Source organism: Mesoplodon densirostris, chromosome 19 (assembly GCF_025265405.1).
Source record: "Mesoplodon densirostris isolate mMesDen1 chromosome 19, mMesDen1 primary haplotype, whole genome shotgun sequence".
Lineage (NCBI taxonomy): Eukaryota > Metazoa > Chordata > Mammalia > Artiodactyla > Ziphiidae > Mesoplodon > Mesoplodon densirostris.
Window position 1 is genome coordinate 27535432 of NC_082679.1, and position 26934 is coordinate 27562365.

Consider the following 26934-nt stretch of genomic DNA (forward strand, 5'->3'; position numbering starts at 1 on the left):
AAGTGATATCATATGATATTTGTCTTTCTGTGTCTGACTTACTTCACTCAGTATGACAATCTCTAGGTCCATCCATGTTGCTGCAAATGGCATTAGTTTGTTCTCTTTTATTGCTGAGCAATATTGCATCGTATATATGTACCACATCTTCTTTATCCATTCGTCTGTTGATGGACATTTCGGTTGCTTTTTCCTTACAACACTCTTACGATGGAGGTACTCTTACGCTCAGTTTACAGATGAGGAAACTAGGGCTCATGGACCTTAAGTGACTTGCCCAAGGTCATGTGGCTGTTAAGTGGCCGAGAACAAACCCCCATACAGGTCTGTTTGAATTCCAAGTCCACGCTCTATCCACCATGTGTGTTGCCATCTCATAATTGTGATTCCTCCTCGTTCATTCTCAGGAAATAAAAACCACCAAGAGCTCTCTCCTCCCTGACTCCTTACACAGCCTTGCTTGTCTAGAGAGTAGCTGTTGGCTGAGACCTGGTAGTGGAGAGCCATGGACCAGTGCAGCCTGGGGGACAAGGGCACCCTTCCATCCGAGATGCACCTCCCTTCGTTTCCCGAGAGCCAGGCGCTCAAATGCAGCGACACCCTCAACCGGGATCTGGGGCCTGGCTCACGAGACCTGCTGTACGACGGCCTGAGCCACTTGGACCTGGACCCCAGCCTCCTGGTGCCTGACGCGCCCAGCGAGATGCTGGAGGACAACTTGGATGCCCTGTCCGTGTATTCAGGGAAGGACAGTGACTCCATGAAGCCGCTGGTGGAGTATGCAGATCCGGAATCTCAGACTGCCTTACAATAATACCCACTCTGCTTTCCCCCCAGAGTGCCAGCAGTAAGAAGCAAAAGAAGAAATGAAAGTAAAAGCACTTTGCAGGCTGGGAAGCACTGGACAGATGGTAGTGATTTTTACCAATACTGTTAGAATACCTTCCCACAGTCCATTGATGCAGTTCTAAGTCTTTCTCTTCCGCAGCGGAGGAGCAAAGGGAGAACTAGTGGAACAGTCAGAGACGTTGGTTACATCACCTTTTGGTTTACCTTCAGACTTCCGCCATAGGATAAATTTGATTTTTGTTTTTAACCCACTTCATGGGTTCTTGGGTAAGTTGCTTAGAGCTCCTTCGTATTTATAATCACACCACACGCATGGAAGGCCACATCCGGAACAGCCCTGCAGAACAAATGTCAATGTTAATTGGGATCAGCAGCTCAAGAACTGTCCTGCACACTCGCTAGAATGAAAGACTGCCGAGGCCCGCACTCCACACAATGTAGACAAGCCGTTAGCCTTGTCCCCGTGTTGGAACCATGGCTAAATGTGAAATCCTAGAAACCAAGGCCATCCTTGGTATTGCAGGTGCTGGGCCAGGCCTGGTTACAGTAATTCAGGTTCTCAACCTGAACCACAGAAGTTACCTAAAAACGCTGCTAGGGTGAGTACGTGTGCGTTTTGCTGGGCAGAGAAACTGTGATATTTCACCAGATTTTCATATGGGTCTGTGCCCCCCAGTGAATGTTACAAAGCATTAATCTAGTTCAATTTTTCCTAATTTGTTTTAAACTTGAGGATTTTTTTTTTGGTTACCTTATTAAAAAAAATCCACTGAACGTTAAATTTTAACTCTTTACACTTCTCTAACTTAAATTCAGATTCATACAAATGGATATGCTTATATATTTTCATTAGAAAGTGATATATATTTGTATAGAAAAGTTAGAAAATAAAGAAAAGTAATAACAATTAAAATCCCCACCATGGCTCCCACACGTGGATTTTTAAAAAACGTAGGTGAGGCCACTAGGGTACACATGGTTTTGCAGAGATGTATTAAGTGTCTAATTCATTTGAAGTTTCTAAAACTTAGTGAGTTTGCTTTCTTATATGAAGGTAGACTATTCGGTTGTCATTGTAATGGTTATTCCATTGTATTGTGGGACCATATTCTTGCCTGATAGACTGTTACAGTGGATCTGTGAATAACTTTTCCATTGTCTTTTCTCTTGGATGAGTTCTTCGCACATATTCCTCCCTGTAGGCTTGCTGGTCGGAGAACACACACAGTTTTAGAGCTTGTGCACATGCTTTCTGGGAAGAGCAAGTGGCTTCCCGGGCCAGTGACTCAATGTGCCTGTTTTTCAGTGTCCCTGCCAATTTTTTTGAAACCACATTTTGTTCTCTAGTTTAACAGTTGCTTTAATAAGCATTTTATTTATTTATTTATTTTTAGAGAAAAACTTCTGTTTGTTTATTTAGGCTGCGTTGGGTCTTCGTTGCTGCACGAGGGCTTTCTCTATTTGTGGCGAGCAGGGGCTACTCTTCTTTGCGGTGTACGGGCTCTTCATCGCGGTGGCTTCTCGTTGCAGAGCATGGGCTCTAGGTGCACGGGCTTCAGTAATTGTGGCATGTGGGCTCAGTAGTTGTGGCTTGCGGGCTGTAGAGTGCAGGCTCAGTAGTTGTGGCGCACGGGCTTAGTTGCTCCGCGGCATGTGGGATCTTCCCGGACCAGGGCTCGAACCCGTGTCCTCTGCATTGGCAGGCGGATTCTTAACCACTGTGCCACCAGGGCGGTCCTAATGAGCATTTGATTTGATTTGATTTTTATTTATTTATTTTAAATACTCATCTTTTTAAAAAAATATTATTATTATTTATTTATTTGGTTGCACCAGGTGTTAGTTGTGGCAGGCGGGCTCCCTAGTTGTGGTATGCAAGCTCTTAGTTGCCACATGCATATGGGATCTAGTTCCCTGACCAGGGATCGAACCCGGGCCCCCTGCATTGGGAGCGCGGAGTCTTATCCACTGTGCCACCAGGGACGTCCTCTAATGAACATTTTAAAAGTAAGTTATCGGCGCTTCCCTGGTGGCGCAGTGGTTGAGAGTCTGCCTGCCGATTCAGGGGATACGGGTTTGTGCCCCGGGCCGGGAAGGTCCCATATGCCGTGGAGCGGCTGGGCCTGTGGGCCATGGCCGCTGGGCCTGCACGTCCGGAGCCTGTGCTCCGTGGCGGGACAGGTCACAACAGTGAGAGGCCCGTGTACCGCAAAAAAAAAAAAAAAAAGTAAGTTATCAAGGCAAGGACTTTCCCACATGGGAGTCCTATTTTCCCTCATTTAAACTGTTAGAATCATTCGACCACTCAACACAGCAGCTTTTCATATGAAGAAGGTGTAGACCAGACAGGTTAAGTGACAAATGGCCAGAGACAGAGTTGGGATGAGAGTCGAGGTTCTTTCTGCTGTGTCTCTCAAGCTACATCTCAGCCACAGAGAATTAGCATTTGGGGTCCTTTAGTGCAGTATGCACGCCCTGACCTGTTGGATTCTTGGGTCCAGCCTCTGCTGCATCCTAGATGAAGGGCAGTTTTTAAACTTGCTATCACGTGAGGCAGTCTAATCCATCTTAAGGGGTAGAAAAATCTTCCATGATTCATCCATCCAACAGTTACTGTGTGCCTACGAGTACAGGAATGGGAATCCCAGGAGCTGGGAACACAGCAGCAAGCCTGCAGAGTTCTTAGGTCTTGTATCCACTGTCCTTACATCTCTAGTGATATAAAATCAGCTTCCCTATACTTTTTTTTACACATCTTTTTAATATATATATATTTATTTATTTTTGGCTGCATTGGGTCTTCGTTGCTGCACGTGGGCTTTTCCTAGTTGCAGCAAGCGGGGGCTACTTTTCGTTGCGGTTCATGGGCTTCTCATTGAGGTGTCTTGTCTTGTTGCAGAGCACGGGCTCTGGGCGCATGGGCTTCAGTAGTTGTGGCTCGTGGGCTCTAGAGCGCAGGCTCAGTAGTTGTGGTGCACGGGCTTTGCTGCTCCGCAGCATGTGGGATCTTCCTGGACCAGGGCCCGACCCCATGTCCCTTGCATTGGCAGGCAGATTCTTAATCACTGTGCCACCAGGGAAGTCCCTCTCTTTACCTTTTATTCATCAAATCTAGCTCTGCCCCTTGTAGCAAGACAGAAGCAGTGTGCTCCCTCCTCCACATCCTGGCCCTTCAGCTACTTGAAGACATCTCCCTCTCCCACATGGACATTCCCAGCCTCTTCACCTGTTCCTCTGATGAGGTGATTTGTGGAAATACCTTTTATCATTTACCCAAGAAGTACATAAACATGGAAAATTCAGATAGACAGGAAAAGGAAAATGAAGTTGATCCATGATCCTACCAATCAATCCCATTCTGTTTGTTTGTATTCAAATTTATTTGTCCCTTTTAAAGACTAGATCATTCCGTTTTTCAGCAATCCTCTTGTTAGTGGCACAGCACTTAGTGGTATGGCATGAACATCCTTTCACGTCATCGGATATTTTCCTACATTTGTATCTTAAATGCCTGCGCCATAGACCATTGAGACCAGAATGCAGTCACCCACCTGCCCTCGTGTCAGTTATTAGGTGGTTTCTCACATTTCACCAGGAAAAACAATGCTGCAGTTAACTCGCTTGCAGTTCACTGCAAGATCTCCGTTAATTTGTACAGATCGGCCTTAATTTCCTTAATTAAAAAACCAGAGTGGAATTGGCTGGGAGAAAGGACTTAAACTTTTCTAAGATTTTGCATTGTGCATTTCTGGATTGCACTTGCAAGCGTGCTGTTGATGTTACTGTCATGAAGTCCTGCCTGTCGAGTCACTCTGTCCTGGAAGCTCTCAGACTGTTGCTGTCCCCTCCCTTACCCCCCAAGTGTGGCTTGAAGATTGGGTGCCGCCCTGGAGGGGTGGCCTGACCAGGGTCCCTTCTCCCCCTCACCTGGTGCTAAGCCTGGTCTTCTCTGCGAGTGCGGCTGCTGAAGTTGGGGTTCTCGGCCAACTCCCTGAGTTGGACTCAGCTGCTGAAGTTGGTCCGAGGGTGGTAGAATGCTTCCTCCCGGCCTCCGATGTCCCCAGATGTCATAACCTGTGCTTTCTCCCTCTGTCTAGACCTGGGGCTAGGCGTGCTCAAGGTGCCCAAAGAGGCTAACGAAGGAGGCAGGGCCACGTCTGGGAGCACCAGGAGAGGAAAGCGGCAGCACAGGTCCCCTCAGAACCCACTCCTGGACTGCAGCCTCTGCGGGAAGGTGTTCAGCAGCGCCAGTCCTCTCAGCAAGCACTACCTGACGCACAGCCAGGAGAGGAGACACGTGTGCAAAATCTTCAGCAAGGCCTTTAAGCGTCAGGACCACCTGTATGTAGGAGTCTGGTCGGGACGTCTATTCAGGGGGCTGCTGGGGGCTGGGCGTGCTCCTGGTTCTTTTGCATCCCATCCCATCCACCTGCACCGCCCCGCACCATCGGGTGTCCCAGGTGTGTGCGACCTGTTCTCCTTCCACGGCCAGTGTTTGGGGGGGCAGGGCCTACACTGCCCTGGACAGCCCGCCCTCCCCAGCCTCCAGATTCACTCCAGTGAGGAGAGTGCCACTGCGATTTGCAGACAGGACCCTTGTGCTTTAAAAACACACTCCAGAGGCTATTTTGTCATGGAGGGAGTTTGGCTAACTCTGTAGAGAAATTTTCAGAGTCCCTGGTAGGTGTCTGAGCAGAACAGATATGCACTCCATGAGGAATATACGTTGGGATAACACCAGGGCGTATGGGGTTCTGAGATGCCTGTTTCTAGAACATGGCAATGGAGTGTTCACTCTTTTATTTTCCTTTTTTAATTCCTCCTTTTATTAACTCAGTTTTTGTTTAAACTTGACTTTAAAAAGCAAGGTCAGTGTAAGAGGAGCAGAATTCCATTTGTTCTTCATGTCTTAGAAATGATAAGCTTTTCTTGCTGCCGAGGGAGGAGAAACAGACTTTCAAACTGAGAGACTCGTAAGTGGGAGAGGACGATCCCTTGCATGTTTACAGCTCACCCAGCCTTTACTGACGCTTCGATGGATCCCGCTTTCATTGTATCCTCTCCCCTCTCGCCATTAAGGATGGGAAATGATTTACTCCTGTCACAAGCTGGTAACAGTTAGGGCTAGAAAGTGGGTCTCCGGATGCCCTCTCTGCTGCTTCCCTCAGATGGAGGCCAAGGGTCCACGTTTGGGAAAGGGTTTCATTATTTACTGGGTCCAATTGATTAGAACCATCCGGAGTAGGATTGTTGGGAACCCAGAGGGTGATTTACCCATTTGTTTATATTTATAATATATTAATGCAGGTATACGTATGATGTAAATATACTACATACTTGCATTCTTTTATATTTGCAGACATTATAGGCGCATTTGGCTTTTTGTTGTTGTTGCTGTGGGGCTCCCAGGTAGCTGTCTAGAGGACTCCTGTGGGAAGGCAAAGACTCCTTTGTTCAAGGAAGGATCATCCCCAAGTTAGCGTTTCCTTAAGTTTGTTCTCAGAACTCTGGTTCTCTGCTTCTCGGGGATGCTAAAAGGGTCTATTTTAAAAACATGGTTTTGTGGGCAAATAAGTTTGAGAGACATGGAAAGTTCAACAGATCTCTCGTTACCTGCTCTGTGGCTTTTCAGTTTGCTCCTAGGAACCTCCAAGAAGTAAAGAGTGTTTTTCCCAAACTTATTTGCCAGCTGAGCCCAAGTCCTCAGGGAGCAACTCTGGAGCCTGGTGTTCCTTAGGAACCCACTTTGGGGAACTCTGACTTGACTCCCACTGATGTTTTTAATCTCAGATTAGGGGTTTGCTTAGGGGTGAGGGCAAGAGCTCCCCCTTCCAGAGGGCTTTGGCCATAGCAGGGGTCTTTCCTCATAGGGTCTGAGCACAGTTTCTGAGTTGCGATGCTGCTGCCCCCTGGGGACACGCCTGGGTTCCTGCAGTTAGTGACCCACGCCGAGACACCCACTAACTTTCTCCTCATGTGATTCCAGGACTGGGCACACGCTCACCCACCAGAAGTCCAAGCCCTTTGTGTGCATTGAGCAGGGCTGCAGCAAGAGCTACAGCGACTACCGCTCCGTGCGCCAGCACTACGAGGTCCAGCATGGCCTGTGCATCCTCAAGGAGGTCCCTCCGGAGGAGGAGCCCTGCGGGAACTCACCCCGTGTGCACGAGGTGGCCTGCCAGCCCGCACCCGCGAGCCTGTGGTCCCTGGTGCCCCCGGAAGCCCCATCCCCCATCTCCCTCTTGTCCAACCGAGACCTCCTGCGCTGTATCGTGAGCAGCAGCATCTGCCAGAAGATCCCTTCTCCCGGGCCAGCCCTGGGAGGGCCTTCAGACAGCGGCGAAGGGAGGATCACGGCCTGTTCCTCCCTGCCCTCGTCAGGGTCCTCCTCCTGCGGCCCAGCCAGCACCCCGGCGGCCCCAGGAGCCCTGGGCACTGAGGTGTTCCCGAGGATCCCCGGCCCCCACGGAAGGAGCCGGGCACGGATGTGTTCACAGCCATCCACTCACGGGCAGCGGAGAACAGCGGCCCCGACCCAGCCGAGCCGGAGCTGCCGCTGCTCCAGCCCCCATCATCCCTGGAGGGCTGGCCCGAGGGCGCTCCCTGCCCGCCTGCCTGCCTCTGTTCCATGGCCAGACTGTCCCCGCCAGTTCCCAGCCATCAAGCCACAGTTTCCAGTGGCTCTGAAACCTGTCGGGCTGCCCTAAGAGCAAAGGAAACAGTATGTTTGTCGTCCACAAGCCCTCTGCAGTGCCGTCCCGGGAGGGCTCCGAGCCGGGCCCCGGGCTCAGCAGCGAAGAGCACGTTCGACTGCGACTCCTCCTCGTGGCAGAACCCTGGTGAGCCTGGCCCCCAGGACGGCCAGAAGTCCAGCGGCCTCCCGTCGGATGCCACACCGCTCTTCCAGCAGCTGGTCCTGAAGGCTCAGGAGTCTCTGGTGAGCCACGAGCAGATGCAGGTGTTCCAGATGATCACCAAGTCCCAGCGGATCTTCTCCCACACCCAGGTGGCCGCCGCCTCCTCCCAGCTTCCCACACCCGACGGCAAGCAAGTTGCCCTGAAGTCACTGCAGGGGCCGTGGCCACAGCAACCCCCACCTGTGGCACCCACTGTTGACTCTCTCCATGCTGGCCCCGTGAACCCTGATCCAGAGGGGTCCCTAGCCCGCAGGAGAAAATCCACACCCGCTTTACCCACAGAGCCCTCCCCCAGCAGCGTGAGCCAGGACCCAAAGGGAAGACCAAAAGTGGCTGCTGCTCCACCTGCCCCCACGGCAGCGTCCCTGGACCCTCCTGGAAACCCAGACATCTCCTCTCTGGCCAAGCAGTTGCGATCCTCGAAAGGGACCTTGGACCTAGGGACATCTCCCTCGGGGCCTGCATCAGACCCAGTTAGGAGGGGAGGAGCCATCCAGAGCCCTCCTCCCAGGGAAGCAGGCCCAGGCTGAGAATGGCACGGCTTCTGGGGTCACAAAAGGTGGAGAGGGCCCGGCCTGCTCCTGGGGCGGAGGCTACAGGCTCTTCTCTGGCAACTCCGGGGCCCAGCACTTCCGGAAGGAGAAAGTGAAAGTGGATATTTGCTGTGCAGCTTCTCCAAGCCAGGTAGCCATGGCCTCCTTCTCGTCGTTGGCCGGGCCTCCAGCGGATCCCCCCTGGGACTCCTAGTCCAAGCTGATGATACTCAACAGGATCCAGGTACCAGGGCCCTCTCACGGGACCTGACCATGCGGGGGGCAGAGTCTCGTCCTTACCTGTGTCCGTGTTTCTGACTTGTCCAGGCACTGTATTTAACCTCAGCAAATCCTCAGATGCAGTTTGTTTACAGAGGGGGGAATGAAGTTCCAGAGAAGGGATGGTTCCTCCCATCACCCTCCACCCTGCAACACACACACACACAACAGAACAGGGCTTTAGAGTTGTCAGAGACACTTTGCATCATGTTTCTTCACTAAGCTTTTTCTATTTGCTTTCTTTCTGCCTTTCACTTCCTTTTGGATTTGCCTCCTTCACTTCTTCAGAGAATGTAAAGGCAGAGCTCCTTTACCCTTGATATTTGTACGTGAAATGCTGTGTCTATTCTGGTTGTGAATCACAGGTCCACAAGTCCGACTTGGCCCCTACTGCAGGCCTGGCACTGGTCCGCCCTTTTGGAGCAGCTTGGGTCCTCCCACATCGTGCCCACGAGGTCCTGGGCGCAGAGAGCTTGGCCACGTCTCTTCGTGATGTTCCGAGGTCCAGCATCCTTCCTGTCGCACCACAGCTACCTCCTCCTCTTTTTTTTTCCACAGCTTTAATATTCACGTGCCATCTAATTCGCCATCTTGAAGTGCACCATCCAGTAGTTTTTAGTTTGTTTACGAGGTCGTGCTCGCATCGCCACTCTTTGCCAATACACTTTCATCACCGCAAAAAGAAACCCCACACCGTTGGTTGTCACCCGCAATCTCTCCATCCCTCCCAGCCCCTGGCAACCATGCATCTACTTTCTGTCTCCATGGATTTGCCTATTCTGGACACTTCATGTGATTGGAATCCTAACGCTGCGTGGCCTTTTGTGTCTTTTGCTTCTTTCACTTAACCTGATGTTCTCAGAGTTCCTCTGTGCTGTAGCACGGGTCAGAACTTCACTCCTTTTTATTGCTGGTAACTTGTGCATTGTATGGAAACACCATATTTTATTTATCCATTCATCAGATGATAGATATTTGGGTTGTTTTCCCTTCTTGGCCATTGTGATAACGGTGCTATGAACATTTGTGTACAGGTTATTGTTTAGACATATGTTTTCATTTCTCTTGGGAAATACCTTGGAGGGGAATTGCTGGGCTCTAGGGTAATTCTATTGGAGGAAGTGCCAGACTTTCCCAAAAAGCTGTGCTGTTTTATATCCCTACCCAGAGTGTATGAGGCCTGCAGTTTCTCTGCATCCTCACCAACACTTGTTCTTGTCCAGTTGGTTCACCTTAGTAGGTGGGAAATGATAATCTCATTATAGTTTAATTTGCATTTCCCCGATGGCTAATAATCCTGAGCATCTTTTAATGGCCATTTGTATATCCTCTTTGGGTAAGTGTCTATTCAGACCCTTTGCCCATTTTTAAATTGGGTTGTGATTTTATTTTTGAGCTGTGAGAGTTCATTATGTATCACTGATACAGAAATATACATAGTCCCTTATGAGATACATGATTTGCAACTTTTTTCTCTTATTCTGTCTTTTCACTTCTTGATGATGTCCTTTGAAGCACAGAAGTTGTAAGTTTTGATGAAGTCCAATACGTCTGTCTTTTGTTTGGTTTTGGAGTCATCCAAGAAACCACTGCTTACTCCAGGGTCACCAAGAATTATACCTGTGTTTTCTTCCAAGTCTTAGAGTTTTCACTCTTGCATCTCATTTCTGATATGTTGGCTCAGATGTATTTTCGTCTTCAGGGTGGAAATATCTACCGGGTCCCCCACCCGATGAAGGAGGAGAACATGGCGGGTGGCTGGTAAGTTCAGAAGCCCCTCGGGAGAACTCTGGTGGCTTTGATGTGCTGGCCCTGGGTGAGCGAGCTCTGGATGCTTCACTCCTGAAGGGGTGAGCACCAGGCCACGGAGAATCGGGGGCATCATGTCCATTTCTTTAGGGTTCGTCCAAAGCTGTCTGTCAGAGGATCAGTGTTTGGGGACAGAGTGCCATTCTCCCTTTCTTCCCCACAGGAACCAGCACAGTGGTGGTCCCACAGACTGGGCAGAGCCAAGGAGCACTTACGTCTGCAAGAATTGCAGCCAGATGTTTTATACAGAGAGAGGGCTGAGCAGCCACATGTGTTTTCACAGCGACCAGTGGCCGTCACCTCGAGGGAAGCAGGAGCCGCAGGTGAAGGGGCGCGAAGCTGCCATTCATCTCAGGATGGAGCCGTCCTCCTGCAGGGAGCCTGGCTGGGGGCCGGGAGTCAGGGCTGTGCTGCTCTGGAGGGGCCCCTTGCTCCCTACGTACTGTGTCTCTTAAAGGGCTGGCTCTTCTCTGTGTGTAGGTGTGTGGCATGGAGTTTTGCAAGCCACAAAGACAGGTGCTGAGGCCAGAAGGGCACAGGCAGAGTTCCCCGGGAGGCAGGAAGTCCTTGGACAACATGACCGCCGCCCCTTTGGTGGTCCCTGTTTCGGTGCCAGTGGCTCCAGCGAACCATCCCCTGGGGAGCAAGGTGGGTGCACTTCCTTCCAGCTGCTTTCCAGCTGCCAGTGGGAGCTGGGAGAAAAGCCCCCAAATCCTGACTCCAGAAGAGCTTGATTTGCGTGTTCATTCATCCATTCAACCTCCAGTGAACTTCCTTTGTGTCTGGCCCTGTGCTGGGCAGGGCTGGGGACACTGCAGCGACCACAACAGGCCTGCCCCCGTCTCCTGGGGCTCCCAGCCCAGCGGAGTAGATAGACCCATCCCCGGACACTGACGACCCAGAATGGGCCGGGCTGGGTGAGTGAGCTGTGGGAGCCCCAAGGGCACCAGAGACCCTGCCTGAGGAAGGGGGCGTTGCAGCTGAGAGCCGGAGGATGAGGAGGGGTAAGATGGGCAGAGAGGAGGGGAGATTGCATGGAGGTAAGAGAGAGTGTAGCAAGCTCAAGCCGTCGTCTCTTCAGCCTGTGCTGGAAGACCCCACCTGGAGAAGTCCATGCTGGACTCGGGTACGGGGTGCATGGAGCCCACTGTTTGTCTCCCAGGAGCTGCTGTCATTTTGAGGGCAACAGGTTTTCCTTTTGTCATGCTGTTGCATCCGTCTGGCCCCCACACTTTAAGTGCCAGTCACTTTAGCAACGGATATGAGTTTCCAAAATGGTCTGAGTGAGGGCCTCTCCTTGGGGTGGGGGTGGGTGCCTGAGAAGGCCCCAGCGTCAAATGTCGCCCGGCTTAGGGTCTGGAGTCTGGCTCAGGCGTGGTGGCCCTGCCCGGCTTCCTGCGCTGAGGACTCTGGGCATGGCCATGCTGGGTGTGCATTTGGCTGGTCAGTACCCTTTCCCACTCTCAGGCCATCTTGAGGTCTGAGCTTTGGGGCCGGTGGCCTCAGGTGACCCCCGTGGTTCTGAAGTCTCTTCTTCTCCAGGGACAGGAGAAGGACGGGGAAGAGAGAGACAGCAAGGAGAGCAGCCAACACAGGAAGCGGAAGAAGCTCCCATGGCCCAAGGCACTGCTCATCCCTCCTCCGCCCTCCATGTCTGGGGAGCCGGGCCCGGGAGGATGCCGCCAGAGCTGCCTGCGCTCGCCCGTGTTCCTGATGGACCACCTCCTGAAGGGACTGTCCCAGTGCCCTGCCTACACGCCTCCCCCGATGCTCAGCCCCATCCAGGAGGGCTCTGGGCTGTATTTCAACACTCTGTGTTCCACATCTGCCCGGGCCCGTCCCGACAGGCTCATCAGCGCCATGCTTGGTGAGTGAGCTTGATCACCCCATGATAGGCCTGCAGGGGGCCAGACCCCCGCCCCCTGTAGAATTTGGTCCAGCCATTCCCTCTGGCCTACGCTTGGGTCTGGTCTGGGGGTCCTGTTGCTGTTCAGAACTATCCCTGGACCATCTGAGACCAGCAGCCTTCTAGGTGCTTATAATTTTGTAGCCAGAAAGAAAATAGACACCATTTAGCCTAACCACCCTTCTGCCTGCCCTTTCGAGTAATTGTTTCAACAGCTTTATTGAGATACAATTCACATGCCATATGAATCACCCATTTAAAGTGTACAGTGATTTTTTAGTGTATGCTTTGGATTGTACACCCATCCCACAATCTAATTCTAGAGCATTTTCATCACCCCAGAAGATTATATCTACGAGCGGTGACACACAGGCCCTGTAGCCCCCAGCTCCTCTGCCCTGGGCAACCACCAGTCTACCAACCTACTTTTTCTATGGGTCTCCCTGTTCTGGACATTTCATATAATTGGGACCATACAATATTTGACATTCTGTGTCTAGTTTGTTCACTTAGAATAATGTTGTCAAGGTTCATCCATGTTGTACTATGCATCAGTGCTTCATTTCTTTTTATGGATGAATGATATTCCATTCTCTGGAGAGACAACATTTTATTTATCCATTCATCAGTTGAGGGGCATTTGGGTTGTTTTCGTCCTTTGGCTATTGCAAATAGTGCTGTTAAGAACATTTATGTATAAGTTGTTTTTGGACAGAAGTCCTCATTTCTCTTGGGTATACAGCCCAGAGTGGAATTGCTGGGTCAAAGGGTAACTATGTCTAACCGTTTAAGGAACTGCCGGACTGTTTTCCAAAAGGCCGGGTCATTTTAAATTTCCACCAGCATTGTATGAAAGTTCCAGTTTCTCCACATCCTTGCTAAACACTTCTTATCTGTCTTTTTCATTATAACCATCCTAGTGGGTGTAAAGTGGTAGCTCATTGTGGGGTGTTTGTTTATTTGTTTGTTTGTTTTGTGGTACGTGGGCCTCGCAGTGTTTGTGGCCTCGCCCGTTGTGGAGCACAGGCTCCGGATGCGCAGGCTCAGCGACCATGGCTCTCGGGCCCAGCCGCTCCGCAGCAAGCGGGATCCTCCCGGACCGGGGCACGAACCTGCGTCCCCTGCATCGGCAGGCGGACTCTCAACCACTGCGCCACCAGGGAAGCCCCCTCATTGTGGTTATGATTTACATTTCCCTGATGGCTAACGATGTTGAGCATCTTTCCATGTGCTTATTATCCATTTGTATATCTTCTCGGGAGAAATGTCTGTTCAGATCCTTTGCCCATTTTTTAAATTGAATTCTTATCTTTTTATTATTGAGTTGTCTCAGTTCCTTATATAGTCTGGATGCAAGCCCCTTATCAGATATATGATTTGCAAATTCTCTCCAATTTTGTGGGTTGTCCTTTCATTTTATTTATGATATGGTTTGCAGTACACAAGTTTTTAATTTTGATGAAGTCCATCTTATTCTTAGGCCTGCGATCAATCTTTAGTTAACTTTTATATACTGTATGAGGTAGGAATCCAAATTTATTCTTTTGCATGTGTGTATCAGTTGTTCCAGCACTTGAAAATACTGTTCTTTTCTCATTGAATAGTCTTGGTACTTTGTTTTGTTTTGTTTTCTTTTGCGGTACACGGGCCTCTCACTGTTGTGGCACTCCCGTTGCGGGGCACAGGCTCCGGACGCGCAGGCTCCGTGGCCATGGCTCACGGACCCAGCTGCTCCGCGGCATGTGGGATCTTCCCAAAACGGGGCACGAACCCATTTCCCCTGCATCGCCAGGCAGACTCTCAACCACTGCGCCACCAGGGAAGCCCTGTCTTGCTACCTTTGTGGAAAATCAGTTGAACATAAATGATTTGAGATTTTTCTTCTTTTTTACTACAGGCATTTTACAGCTATAGATTTCCTTCTGAACATTGCTTTAGCTACATTTTGTAAGTTTTAGTATGTTGTGTTTTTATATTCATTCAGCTAATATATATTCTAATTTATTATTCCACTTCTTGTTTAATACACTGACTATTAAAGAGTGTGTTGCTTAATTTTCACATATTTGTGAATTTTCCAAATTGCTGCCTTTTATTGATTTTTAATCTACTTCTCTTGTGGTCAGAGAACATACTTTGTTTCTTTTTCAATTTAATTTATTTAATTTTTTTTTATTTGTTTGGCTGTGCTGTGTGGTTTGCAGGATCTTAGTTCCCCCACCAGGGATCGAACCCATCCCCCCTGCAGCGGAAGCGTGGAGTCCTAATGACTGGACCGCCAGGGAATTCCCTTAAATTTATTTTAAAATTTAAAATTTATTGAGGCATGTTATATGGGCTAGAATCCGGTCTGTCTTGAAGAATGTTCCATGTGAATTTGAGAAGAATGTATTCTACTGATGTTTGGTGGAATGCTGTATTTTGTCTGTTTTGTCTAGTTAGTTTCGATTTCCTTGTTGATCTTCTGCCTAGCTGCCCTATCCACTGTTGAAAGTATTGAAATCTCCAACTATTATTTTTTAATGGTTTATTTCATCCTTCAGTTCTGTCGTTTGTTGCTTGGTGTATTTTGGGGTCTGTTTGTAGGTGTGTATATGTTTGTAATTGTCACATCTTCCTCACGGCTTGACCTTTTATCATTAGGATGTGATTGTGACATCATTTGTCATTATTACAATAATTTTATCATTATCTCTGGTAATATTGTTTTGTTTTAAAGTCTAATGTGCCTGACATTAGTATAGTCATTCCATTCTCTTTTTTGGTTGTTGTTTTCTTGGTATATATTTTTCTCTTCTTTTACTTTCAGCCTATTTGTGTCTTTGAAAATAAAGCATGTTACCTCTAGACACCATTAGTTGGATCATGTGTTTTTTTATCCAGTCTTATAAACTCTGCCTTTTGGCTTGGTTTGTTTAATCCATTCTTGTTTACTGTTATATTGATATGGTTGGATTTACATCTGCCATTTTGCTTTCTATTTTCTATATGTTACATGTCTTTTTCTCCCTCTGTTCCTCCTTTCCTGCTTTCTTTTGTATTAAGAGAGTATTTTCTAGTGTAACATTTTAATTCTGTTAATTTTTCACTTTTTCTTAGTCATTTCTTAGTGGTTGCTCTAGGACTTAAAATATATGTCTTATCAGAATCTGTTAGGATGTGTAATAACTCACTAACAATGAAGTATAGAAACACTGCTCCTATCTAGCTCTCTTCCTTCTAACTCTTTTGCTATTATATGTGAGAGACCCAGTAATACCTTACTGGTCATGTTTCTTGCTTTATATACTTTTATTTCGTGTAAAAACACTGAGAGAATAAAGGAAAGCAAGCATGATTTATAGAGGTTGTTATATTAACCTTCTTATTTACCATTTCTGATCTCTTCATTTATTCTTGTGGATTTGAGTTACTGTCTGAGGTGATATTCCTTTACTCCAATGCAGCTGTGCTCCTTGTGCAGTTACTGTCACATATATTATATTTCTATATGTTAGAGGCCCACAATACATATTGTTTTATGCAGTTATTTTTTAAGGCACTTAAGAAAAGAAAAGAAATATGTAATCATAGTGATTTTTATAGTTACCCATATTTACTAGCGCTTCGCTTTTTTTTTTTTTGGTTTGGATTCAAGTTACCATCTGATGTCATTTGCTTTCAATCTGAAGGACTTTCTTTACTATTTATTTTTATTAGGGATGTATAATTCACATACCATACAATTCATCCCTTTAACGTATAGAATTCAATGGTTTTTAGTATATTCACAGAGCTGTGCAACCATCACTACCATCAGTTTTCAGAAATTTTCATCATCCCCAAAAGAAGCCCTGTACTTATTAGCAGTCCCTGCTTTCCATCCTCCCCATCCCCAGCCATGGGTAATGACTAATCTACTTTGTCTCTATCGATGTGGCTATTCTGCATATTTCATATGAGTGGAATCATACAGTATGTGGTCCTTTATGAATGCCTTCTTTTAGTTAGCATGATGTTTTTAGGTTTCATCCACGTTGCACTATGTATCAGTACTTTGTTCCATTTTGCGGGCTGAATAATATTTCACCTTTAATATTTCTTGTAAGACAGGTCTGCCAGCAACAGGTATTCTCAGTTTTTATTTATCTGGGAATGTCTTTATTTTACCTTCATTTTTGCAAGATAATTTGCTGAATATAAGATACTTGGTTGACACTCTTTTACTTTCAGTAATTTGAATATATTATCCCATTGCCTTGTAACCGACATCGTTTCTGTTAAGAAGTTAGCTGTTAATTTTACTGTAGTGCCCTTGTATGTAACAAATTGTTTTTCCCTTTTTGCTTTCAAGATCTTATCTTTATTTTTGCTTTCCAGATTTTGCCTATGTTATGTCTGGATTAGTTTCATTAGGTCCCATTTGTTTATCTTTGTTTTTATTTCCATTTCTCTAGGAGGTGGGTCCAAAAGGATCTTGCTGTGATTTATGTCATAGAGTGTTCTGCCTGTGTTTTCCTCTAAGAGTTTGATAGTGTCTGGCCTTACATTTAGGTCTTTAATCCATTTTGAGCTTATTTTTGTGTATGGTGTTAGGGAGTGATCTAATCTCATACTTTTACATGTCCCTGTCCAGTTTTCCCAGCACCACTTATTGAGGAGACTGTCCTTTCTCCACTGTACATTCCTGGCTCCTTTATCAAAGATAAGGTGACCATATGTCCGTGGGTTTATCTCTGGGCTTTCTATCCTGTTCCATTGATCTATCCTTCTGTTTTTGTGCCAGTACCATACTGTCTTCTTGATTACTGTAGCTTTGTAGTATAGTCTGAAGTCAGGGAGCCTGATTCCTCCAGCTCCATTTTTCGTTCTCAAGATTGCTTTGGCTATTCGGGCTCTTTTGTGTTTCCATACAAATTGTGAAATTTTTTGTTCTAGTTCTGTGAAAAATGCCAGTGGTAGTTTGATAGGGATTGCATTGAATCTGTAGATTGCTTTGGGTAGTAGAGTCATTTTCACAATGTTGATTCTTCCAATCCAAGAACATGGTACATCTCTCCATCTATTGGTATCATCTTTAATTTCTTTCATCAGTGTCTTATAATTTTCTGCATACAGGTCTTTTGTCTCCTTAGGTAGGTTTATTCCTAGATATTTTATTCTTTTTGTTGCAGTGGTAAATGGGAGTGTTTCCTTGATTTCACTTTCAGAATTTTCATCATTAGTATATAGGAATGCCAGAGATTTCTGTGCATTAATTTTGTATCCTGCAACTTTACCAAATTCATTGATGAGCTCTAGTAGTTTTCTGGTAGCATCTTTAGGATTCTCTGTGTATAGTATCATGTCATCTGCAAACAGTGACAGCTTTACTTCTTCTTTTCCGATTTGGATTCCTTTTATTTCCTTTTCTTCTCTGATTGCTGTGGCTAAAACTTCCAAAACTAGGTTGACTAAGAGTGGTGAGAATGGGCAACCTTGTCTTGTTCCTGATCTTAGTGGAAATGGTTTCAGTTTTTCACCATTGAGGACGATGCTGGCTGTGGGTTTGTCATATATGGCCTTTATTATGTTGAGGAAAGTTCCCTCTATGTCTACTTTCTGCAGGGTTTTTATCATAAATGGGTGTTGAATTTTGTCGAAAGCTTTCTCTGCATCTATTGAGATGATCGTATGGTTTTTCTCCTTCAGTTTGTTAATATGGTGTATCACGTTGATCGATTTGCGTATATTGAAGAATCCTTGCATTCCTGGAATAAACCCCACTTGATCATGGTGTATGATCCTTTTAATGTGCTGTTGGATTGTGTTTGCTAGTATTTTGTTGAGGATTTTTGCATCTATGTTCACCAGTGATATTGGCCTGTAGTTTCCTTTCTTTGTGACATCCTTGTCTGGTTTTGGTATCAAGGTGATGGTGGCCTCGTAGAATGAGTTTGGGAGTGTTCCTCCCTCTGCTCTATTTTGGAAGAGTTTGAGAAGGATAGGTGTTAGCTCTTCTCTAAATGCTTGATAAATTCGCCTGTGAAGCCATCTGGTCCTGGGCTTTTGTTTGTTGGAAGATTTTTTATCACAGTTTCAATTTCAGTGCTTGTGATTGGTCTGTTCATATTTTCTATTTCTTCCTGATTCAGTCTTGGCAGGTTGTGCATGTCTAAGAATTTGTCCATTTCTTCCAGGTTGTCCATTTTATTGGCATAGAGTTGCTTATAGTCATCTCTCATGATCTTTTGTATTTCTGCAGTGTCAGTTGTTACTTCTCCTTTTTCATTTCTAATTCTATTGATTTGAGTCTTCTCCCTTTTTTTCTTGATGAGTCTGGCTAATGGTTTATCAATTTTGTTTACCTTCTCAAAGAACCAGCTTTTAGTTTTATTGATCTTTGCTATCGTTTCCTTCATTTCTTTTTCATTTATTTCTGATCTGATTTTTATGATTTCTTTCCTTCTGCTAACTTTGGGATGTTTTTGTTCTTCTTTCTCTAATTGCTTTAGGGGCAAGGTTAGGTTGTTTATTCGAGATGTTTCCTGTTTCTTACGGTGGGGTTGTATTGCTATAAACTTCCCTCTTAGAACTGCTTTTGCTGCATCCCATAGGTTTTGGGTCGTCGTGTCTCCATTGTCATTTGTTTCTAGGTATTTTTTAATTTCCCCTTTGATTTCTTCAGTGATCACTTCGTTATTAAGTAGTGTATTGTTTAGCCTCCGTGTGTTTGTATTTTTTACAGCTCTTTTCCTGTGATTGACATCTAGTCTCATAGCATTGTGGTCGGAAAAGATACTTGATACAATTTCAATTTTCTTAAATTTACCAAGGCTTGATTTGTGACCCAAGATATGATCTATCCTGGAGGATGTTCCATGAGCACTTGAGAAAAATGTGTATTCTGTTGTTTTTGGATGGAATGTCCTATAAATATCAATTAAGTCCATCTTGTTCAATGTATCATTTAAAGCTTGTGTTTTCTTATTTATTTTCATTTTGGATGATCTGTCCATTGGTGAAAGTGGGGTGTTAAAGTCCCTACTATGAGTGTGTTACTGTCGATTTCTCCTTTTATGGCTGTTAGTATTTGCCTTATGTATTGAGGTGCTCCTATGTTGGGTGCATAAATATTTACAATTGTTATATCTTCTTCTTGGATCGATCCCTTGATCATTATGTAGTGTCCTTCTTTGTCTCTTCTAGTAGTCTTTATTTTAAAGTCTATTTTGTCTGATATGAGAATTGCTACTCCAGCTTTCTTTTGGTTTCCATTTGCATGGAATATCTTTTTCCATCCCCTTACTTTCAGTCTGTATGTGTCTCTAGGTCTGAAGTGGGTCTCTTGTAGGCAGCATATATATGGGTCTTGTTTTTGTATCCATTCAGCCAATCTGTGTCTTTTGGTGGGAGCATTTAGTCCATTTACATTTAAGGTAATTATCGATATGTATGTTCCTATTCCCATTTTCTTAATTGTTTTGGGTTCGTTATTGTAGGTCTTTCCCTTCTGTTGTGTTTCTTGCCTAGAGAAGTTCCTTTAGCATTTGTTGTAAAGCTGGTTTGGTGGTGCTGAACTCTCTCAGCTTTTGCTTGTCTGTAAACGTTTTAATTTCTCCATCAAATCGGAATGAGATCCTTGCTGGGTAGGGTAATCTTGGTTGCAGGTTTTTCTCCTTCATCACTTTAATTATGTCCTGCCACTCCCTTCTGGCTTGTAGAGTTTCTGCTGAGAGATGAGCTGTTATCCTGATGGGGATTCCCTTTTGTGTTATTTGTTGTTTTTGCCTTGCTGCTTTTAATATGATTTCTTTGTGTTTAATTTTTTATTTTTTTTATTTTTTTTATTATTATTATTATTTTTTTTTTGCTGTACGCGGGCTTCTCGCTGCTGTGGCCTCTCCCATTGTGGAGCACAGGCTCCAGACGCGCAGGTCCAGCGGCCATGGCTCACGGGCCCAGCCCCTCCGCGGCATGTGTGATCTTCCTAGACCAGGGCACGAACCCATGTCCCCTGCATCGGCAGGCGGACTCTCAACCAGTGCGCCAACAGGGAAGCCCTGTGTTTAATTTTTGACAGTTTGATTAATATGTGTCTTGGCGTATTTCTCCTTGGATTTATTCTGTATGGGACTCTCTGTGCCTCCTGGACTCGATTAACTATTTCCTTTCCCATATTAGGGAAGTTTTCAACTATAATCTCTTCAAATATTTTCTCAGTCCCTTTCTTTTTCTCTTCTTCTTCTGGAACCCCTATAATTCGAACGTTGGTGCGTTTAATGTTGTCCCAGAGGTCTCTGAGACTGTCCTCTGTTCTTTTCATTCTTTTTTCTTTATTTTGCTCTGCAGCAGTTATTTCCACTATTTTATCTTCCACCTCACTTATCCGTTCTTCTGCCTCAGTTATTCTGCTATTGATCCCATCTAGAGTATTTTTTATTTCATTTATTGTGTTTTTAATCGATGCTTGATTCATCTTTAGTTCTTCTAGGTCCTTGTTAACTGTTTCTTGCATTTTGTCTATTCTATTTCCAAGATTTTGGATCTTGGAAATAGAATCTTGGATCATCTTTACCATCATTATTCTGAATTCTTTTTCAGGTAGACTGCCTATTACCTCTTCATTTGTTAGGTCTGGTGGGTTTTTATGTTGCTCCTTCTCCTGCTGTGTGTTTTTCTGTCTTCTCATTTTGCTTATGTTACTGTGTTTGGGGTCTCCTTTTGCAGGCTGCAGGTTCGTAGTTCCCGTTGTTTTGGTGTCTGTCCCCAGTGGCTAAGGTTGGTTTAGTGGGTTGTGTAGGCTTCCTGGTGGAGGGGACTAGTGCCTGTGTTCTGGTGGATGAGGCTGGATCTTGTCTTTCTGGTGGGCAGGTCCACGTCTGGTGGTGTGTTTTGGGGTGTCTGCGGACTTATTATGATTGTAGGCCACCTCTCTGGTAATGGGTGGCGTTGTGTTCCTGTCTTGCTAGTTGTTTGGCATAGGGTGTCCAGCACTGTAGCTTGCTGGTCGTTGAGTGAAGCTGGGTGCTGGTGTTGAGATGGAGATCTCTGGAAGATTTTCGCCGTTTGATATTATGTGGAGCTGGGAGGTCTCTTGTGGACCAGTGTCCTGAAGTTGGCTCTCCCACCTCAGAGGCACAGCACTGACTGCTGGCTCCTCAATTTGGGATGATTTGTTGTCTATTCATGTATTCCACAGATGCAGGGTACATCAAGTTGATTGTGGAGCTTTAATCCGCTGCTTCTGAGGCTGCTGGGAGAGGTTTCCCTTTCTCTTCTTTGTTCTCACAGCTCCTGGGTCTCAGCTTTGGATTTGGCCCCGCCTCTGCGTGTAGGTGACCGGAGGGCGTCTGTTCTTCGCTCAGACAGGACAGGGTTAAAGGAGCAGCCTCTTCGGGGACTCTGGCTCACTCAGGCCGGGCGGGAGGGAGTGGCACGGAGTGCGGGGCGAGCCTGCAGCGGCAGAGGCCGGCGTGACGTTGCACCAGCCCGAGGCCCGCCGTGCGTTCTCCCAGGGAAGCCACCCCTGGATCCCGGGACCCCGGTAGTGGTGGGCTGCACAGGCTCCCGGAAGGGCGGTGTGGACAGTGGCCTGAGCTCGCACACAGGCCTCTTGCCGGTGGCAGCAGCAGCCCCAGCGTCCCACGCCCGTCACTGGGCTCCGCGCTTTCAGCCGTCTGTGGAGCTCCTTTAAGCAGAGCTCTTAATCCCCTCTCCTCGCGCACCAGGAAACCAAGAGGGAAGAAAAAGTCTCTTGCCTCTTCGGCAGCTCCAGAGTTTTCCTGGACTCCCTCCCGGCTAGCTGTGGCACATTAGCCCCCTTCAGGCTGAGTTCTCGCCGCCAGCCCCAGTCCTCTCCCTGCGCTCTGACCGAAGCCCGAGCGTCAGCTTCCAGCGCCGCCCGCTCCGGCGGGCGAGCAGACAAGCCTCTCGGGCTGGTGAGTGCCGCTCGGCACCAATCCTCTGTGCGGGAATCTCTCCGCTTTGCCCTACCCAGGTATGTGGGGAGTTTCTTGCCTTTTGGGAGGTCTGGGGTCTTCTGCCAGCGTTCAGTAGGTGTTCTGTAGGAGTTGTTCCACATGTAGCTGTATTTCTGGTGTATCCGTCAGAAGTTGTAAGTTTTGATGAAGTCCAATATGTCTGTCTTTTGTTTGGTTTTGGAGTCATCCAAGAAACCACTGCTTACTCCGGGGTCACCAAGAATTATACCTGTGTTTTCTTCCAAGTCTTATAGTTTTCACTCTTGCATCTCATTTCTGATATGTTGGCTCAGATGTATTTTCGTCTTCAGGGTGGAAATATCTACCGGCTCCCCCACCCGATGAAGGAGGAGAACATGGCGTGTGGCCTGTAAGTTCCGAAGCCCCTCGGGAATCCTCTGGTGGCTTTGATGTGCTGGCCCTGGGTGAGTGAGCTCTGGATGCTTCACTCCTGAAGGGGTGAGCACCAGGCCACGGAGAATCGGGGGCATCATGTCCATTTCTTTAGGGTTCGTCCAAAGCTGTCAGAGGATCAGTGTTTGGGGACAGAGTCCCATTCTCCCTTTCTTCCCCACAGTAACCAGCACAATGGTGGTCCCAGAGACTGGGCAGAGCCAAGGAGCACTTACGTCTGCAAGAATTGCAGCCGGATGTTTTATACAGAGAGAGGGCTGAGCAGCCACATGTGTTTTCACAGCGACCAGTGGCCGTCACCTCGAGGGAAGCAGGAGCCGCAGGTGAAGGGGCTCGAAGCTGCCATTCATCTCAGGATGGAGCCGTCCTCCTGCGGGGAGCCTGGCTGGGGGCCGGGAGTCAGGGCTGTGCTGCTCTGGAGGGGCCCCTTGCTCCCTACGTACTGTGTCTCTTAAAGGGCTGGCTCTTCTCTGTGTGTAGGTGTGTGGCATGGAGATTTGCAAGCCACCAAGACAGGTGCTGAGGCCGGAGGGGGACAGGCAGAGTTCCCTGGGAGGCAGGAAGTCCTTGGACAACATGACCGCCGCCCCTTTGGTGGTCCCTGTTTCAGTGCCAGTGGCTCCAGCGAACCATCCCCCGGGGAGCAAGGTGGGTGCACTTCCTTCCAGCTGCTTTCCAGCTGCCAGTGGGAGCTGGGAGAAAAGCCCCCAAATCCTGACTCCAGAAGAGCTTGATTTGCATGTTGATTCATCCCTTCAACCTCCAGTGAACTTCCTTTGTGTCTGGCCCTGTGCTGGGCAGGGTTGGGGACACTGCAGCGACCACAACAGGCCTGCCCCCGTCCCCTGGGGCTCCCAGCCCAGCGGAGTAGATAGACCCATCCCCGGACACTGACGACCCAGAACGGGCCGGGCTGGGAGAGTGAGCCGTGGGAGCCCCGAGGGCACCAGAGACCCTGCCTGAGGATGGGGGCGTTGCAGCTGAGAGCTGGAGGATGAGGAGGGGCAAGATGGGCAGAGAGGAGGGGAGATTGTGTGGAGGTAAGAGAGAGTGTAGCAAGGTCAAGCCGTTGTCTCTTCAGCCTGTGCTGGAAGACCCGACCTGGAGAAGTCCATGCTGGACTCGGGTACGGGGTGCATGGAGCCCACTGTTTGTCTCCCAGGAGCTGCTGTCATTTTGAGGGCAACAGGTTTTCCTTTTGTCATGCTGTTGCATCTGTCTGGCCCCCACACTTTAAGTGCCAGTCAGTTTAACAACGGACATGAGTTTCCAAAATGGTCTGAGTGAGGGCCCTCCTTGTGGGGTGTGGGTGCCTGAGAAGGCCCCAGTGTCAAATGTCGCCTGGCTTAGGGTCTGGAGTCTGGCTCAGGCGTGGTGGCCCTTCCCGGCTTCCTGCGCTGAGGACTCTGGGCATGGCCATGCTGGGTGTGCATTTGGCTGGTCAGTACCCTTTCCCACTCTCAGGCCATCTTGAGGTCTGAGCTTTGGGGCCAGTGGCCTCAGGTGACCCCCGTGGTTCTGAAGTCTCTTCTTCTCCAGGGTCAGGAGAAGAACAGGGAAGAGAGAGACAGCAAGGAGTGTAGCCAACACAGGAAGCGGAAGAAGCTCCTCCGGCCCAAGGCACTGCTCATCCCTGCTCCACCCTCCATGTCTGGGGAGCCGGGCCCGGGAGGATGCCGCCAGAGCTGCCTGTGCTCGCCCGTGTGCCTGGTGGACCGTCTCCTGAAGGGACTGTCCCAGTGCCCTGCCTACACGCCGCCCCTGATGCTCAGCCCCATCCGGGAGGGCTCTGGGCTGTATTTCAACACTCTCTGTTCCACATCTGCCCGGGCCCGTCCCGACAGGCTCATCAGCGCCATGCTTGGTGAGTGAGCTTGATCACCCCATGATAGGCCTGCGTGGGGCCAGACCCCCGCCCCCTGTAGAATTTGGTCCAGGCACTCTCTCTGGCCTACGCCTGGGTCTGCTCTGGGGGTCCCGTTGCTGTTCAGAAGTATCCCAGGACCATCTGGGACCAGCAGCCTTCTAGGTGCTTATAACTTTGTAGCCAGAAAGAAAATAGACGCCATTTAGCCTAACCACCCTTCTGCCTGCCCTTTCGAGTAATTGTTTAAACAGCTTTATTGAGGTATAATTCACATGCCATATGAATCACCCATTTAAAGTGTACAGTGATTTTTTAGTGTATTCTTAGGATTGTACACCCATCCCACAATCTAATTCTAGAGCATTTTCATCACCCCAGAAGATTATATCCACGAGCAGTGACACACAGGCCCTGTAGTCCCCAACTCCTCAGCCCTGGGAAACGACCAGTCTACCAACCTACTTTTTCTATGGGTCTCCCTATTCTGGACATTTCATGTAATTGGAATCATAAATTACGGGACATTCTGTGTCTAGTTTGTTCACTTAGAATAATGTTGTCAAGGTTCATGTTGTAGTATGCATCAGTGCTTCATTTCTTTTTATGGATGAATGATATTGAATTCTCTGGATAGACAACATTTTATTTATCCATTCATTAGTTGACGAGCATTTGGGTTGTTTGTGTCCTTTGGCTATTGCAAACAGTGCTGTTAAGTACATTTTTGTGTAAGTTTTTGTTGGACATAAGTCCTCATTTCTCTTGGGTATATAACTCAGAGTGGAATTGCTGGGTCAAAGGGTAACTATGTCTAACCATTTAAGGAACTGCCAGACTGCTTTCCAAAATGGCTGGGTCATATTAAATTTCCACCAGCATTGTATGAAAGTTCCAGTTTCTCCACATCCTTGCTCACACTTCTTAGCTGTCTTTTTTATTACACCCATCCTAGTGGGTGTAAAGTGGTAGCTCATTGTGAGGTGTTTGTTTGTTTGTTTGTTTTGCGGTACGTGGGCCTCTCACTGTTTGTGGCCTCACCCGTTGTGGAGCACAGGCTCCGGATACTCAGGCTCAGCAGCCATGGCTCACGGGCCCAGCCGCTCCGCGGCACGCGGGATCCTCCCGGAGAAGGGCACGAACCTGCGTCCCCTGCATCGGCAGGCGGACTCTCAACCACTGCGCCACCAGGGAAGCCCCCTCATTGTGGTTTTGATTTACATTTCCCTGATGGCTAATGATGTTGAGCATCTTTCCATGTGCTTATTATCCATTTGTATATGTTCTCGGGAGAAATGTCTATTCGGATCCTTTGCCCATTTTTTAAATTGTATTCTTATCCTTTTATTATTGAGTTGTCTCAGTTCCTTATATAGTCTGCGTGCAAGCCCCTTGTCAGATATATGATTTGCAAATTCTCTCCCGTTTTGTGGGTTGTCTTTTCATTTTATTTGTGATATGGTTTGCAGTACACAAGTTTTTAATTTTGATGAAGTCCAACTTATTCTTAGGCCTGCGATCAATCTTTAGTTAACTTTTATATACTGTATGAGGTTGGAGTCCAAATTCACTCTTTTGCATATATGTATCAGTTCTTCTAGCTCTAGAAAATACTCTTCTTTTTTCATTGAATTGTCCTTGTACCATGTTTTGTTTTGTTTTGTTCTGCTGTATGTGGGCCTCTCACTGTTGTGGCCTCTCCCGTTGCGGAGCACAGGCTCCGGACGCGCAGGCTCAGTGGCCATGGCTCACGGGCCCAGCCGCTCCGCGGCATGTGGGATCTTCCCAGACCGGGGCACAAACCCATGTCCCCTGCATCGGCAGGCAGACTCTCAACCACTGCGCCACCAGGGAAGCCCTGTCTTGCTACCTTTGTGGAAAGTCAGTTGACCATAAATGATTTGAGATGTTTCTTCTTTTTTAATACAGACATTTTACAGCTATAGATTTCCTTCTGAACATTGCTTTAGCTACATTTTGTAAGTTTTAGTATGTTGTGTTTTTATATTCATTCAGCTAAAGTATTTTCTAATTTATCATTCCACTTCTTGTTTAATACACTGACTATTAAAGAGTGTGTTGCTTAATTTTCACATATTTGTGAATTTTCCAAATTGCTGCCTTTTATTGATTTGTAATCTAATTCTATTTTGGTCAGAGTACATACTTTGTTTTTCAATTTAATTAATTTATTTATTTATTTTGGCTGTGCTGTGCGGTTTGCAGGATCTTAGATCTCCCACCAGGGGTCGAACCCATGCCCCCTGCAGCGGAAGCGTGGAGTCCTAATGACTGGACCGCCAGGGAATTCCCTTAAATTTATTTTAAAATTTAAAATTTATTGAGGCATGTTATATGGGCTAGAATCCGGTCTGTCTTGAAGAATGTTCCATGTGAATTTGAGAAGAATGTATTCTACTGA

The 26934-nt window shown here is 47.3% G+C and overlaps 1 pseudogene; it reads left to right on the forward strand.

The window, feature by feature from the left end:
* The first annotated feature begins 432 nt into the window (after positions 1–432).
* Positions 433–26934, forward strand: part of LOC132479618 (zinc finger protein 541-like) — a 38644-nt pseudogene continuing 12142 nt past the window's right edge.